This window comes from Chrysochloris asiatica, unplaced genomic scaffold (assembly GCF_000296735.1).
Source record: "Chrysochloris asiatica unplaced genomic scaffold, ChrAsi1.0 scaffold00292, whole genome shotgun sequence".
Lineage (NCBI taxonomy): Eukaryota > Metazoa > Chordata > Mammalia > Afrosoricida > Chrysochloridae > Chrysochloris > Chrysochloris asiatica.
This window is the reverse complement of record NW_006408810.1, coordinates 189,378-191,818: the sequence shown is the minus strand read 5'-3', so window position 1 is coordinate 191,818 and position 2,441 is coordinate 189,378.

Below are 2,441 nucleotides of genomic sequence, written 5' to 3'. Positions count from 1 at the left end.
TAGACACAGAGAGTGAGAGGTGCTGTGTGCTGATGACCAGGGGGCAGGCTTGTAGTGTATACCCTTTGGTTGGTTACTGATGCATGGGGGTGGGGGTTGTATCCATGGCAATGAAATGAGATACAATAGGATGAATGTAAAACTAATGTTCTCCCATGTAAACTATCACATAATTCACAATAAAGCACTTAAAAAAAAACAAAAAAAACCTCAAATTCCTAAAACATGGCAGATTTACTGAAATAGTAGACATTAGAGGAAGTCCTAAGACTATTGTTCTGTGGTGCTATAGGATAAGCACTGGACTACTAATCCAAAGGTTGTTGGTTCAAATTCCCCAGATACGCCTCAGAAACCCTGTATTTGTCACCATGAGTCAGAACTGATTTGATGGCATTTAACAACCACAATAACATCCTTTACATTTGGAACTTAAGTAACTCCCAGAAGTCATCTATCAGTCAAAAGAAAGAACAGATAGCAAAATATAACAATCAAGCATGAGTACTGTTCTTCTCTAACAATCTTCTAAATGAGACCAAATGATGAGCATTTACCCTAAACCCAAGATGAGAATGTGAGGGAGACAAGGAAACTACATTCATGGAAACAGAACAACTATTATGAAACCATTGAAAATGCTGGCACCTAATGACCAGTGTCAATAAGTAACGTGTATTTTTGTTAGTTGCCATAACAGCACTACATAGGGTTTTCTAGTGGCTGGTGAGTTTGAACTGCTGACCTTGAGTTCAAACTGACCTATTCATTCAGTGCTTATCCTACAATGCCACACCAGTACTCCATATAATATGTATTGGTGTTGTTGTTAGGTGTTGTCAGGTCAGCTCCAACACATAGCAACCCTGTGTACAACAGCACAAAACACTGCCCAGTCCTGTGCCTTCTTCACAATTGCTGAGCCCATGTATGGCCTGTTGTAAAAGACTATACATAATATGGATGTTGTTGGTAAATGCTGTCCAGTCGGTTCTGACTAGTAGCGACCCTGTATAGGGTTTCCTAGGAGCAGCTGGTAAGTTTGAATGCAAATCTTTCAGTCCAGTGCATTAACCTGCAGCATCACTCCAGGATTCCACCTAATATGCATGCTGTTATTGTTGTTGTTAAGTGCCGTTGAGTTGGTTCTGACTCATAGTGAACATGTATAAGTTTTCTGGGGAGGAGCTGGTGAGTTTGAACTGCCAACCTCACAGTTCAAACCAACATTTCAGACCAGCCTATTAATCCAAAGCAACACACCAGGATAGAAATTGCTATAAGAGAATCTAATATGCTATGTACATTTTCTCTAATATCATAATAAAATACTCAAAAAATGAGAAAATAACTGGAAAAATTATATTCCGCTACTGTTTTCAGGTATTCATAAGTGATCACAGAACTGTGATTCATCCTTAGAAGAAGGACAATGGACAACAAACAAATGAGATGAATAATAAGAGTACATATAAACCAAGTCACATCAATAATTGTGTTAAATGTATACGGGTTGGTTAAACACTCCAATTAATAGAGAAAAATTAGAAAATTTGATAAAAACGCAACATCTAGCTCTTCCATTTAAAACTGGCATGCTGTAAATATAAAGAGATAGATAGGCTAAGAGTAAAACACTGAAAAATTATGCCTGGCAAATATTAATCATTGAGAAAACTGGAATGAGTCTAACACTATTAAGCACTCTGACCTTTATTGCTGGGAGCTTTATCAGCAATAAAGTAGGGCATTTCATAATATGAATTGATTCTAAAAAGAATTTTTTTCATGGCAATATAATAATCCTAAAATTAATCTAATAACAGAGCTAAATAATACATGAATAAAAATGGGCAGACTGAAACTGGTGATTTTTTTTTTTAAATACACAAATATAGTTGGACATATTAGCACTTCTCTTATCAAAATTGATAGAAAAGAGTATACAAAAGATTACGGTTTCAAAGACCTGGAAAACACCAACATCTAGCATGACCCAATTTATCTTTATAGAATGTTTTGTTGTTAAGTGCTATCAATTTGGTTCCAACTAATAGCAACCTTGTGTAGTGTTTCTGAGAAGCAGCTGATAGATTTGAATTGCCAATCTTGCCTGTTAGCAGTCCAATGTTTATCCTACTGTGCCACACCCAGACTACCATTATAGAATCATTACTCAAAAAATGAAGATTACTTTCAAGTGTAATAAGCTTTCGACAAGATAATATTATAAAGATCCACCCATAATTTATGGTTCATATATTGAACTATAAAAATATATAGAACAAATATAAAATAATTGAAATCATAATGAGTCTTTTCTATGACCATATGAAATTAAATTAGAAACCAATTACAATATTTCAGAAAAGAGCCATTAAGTGAAAATTGTTCTAAATTAAATGCAATTAAGTGAAAACTTGTTCTAAATAATTCATGAG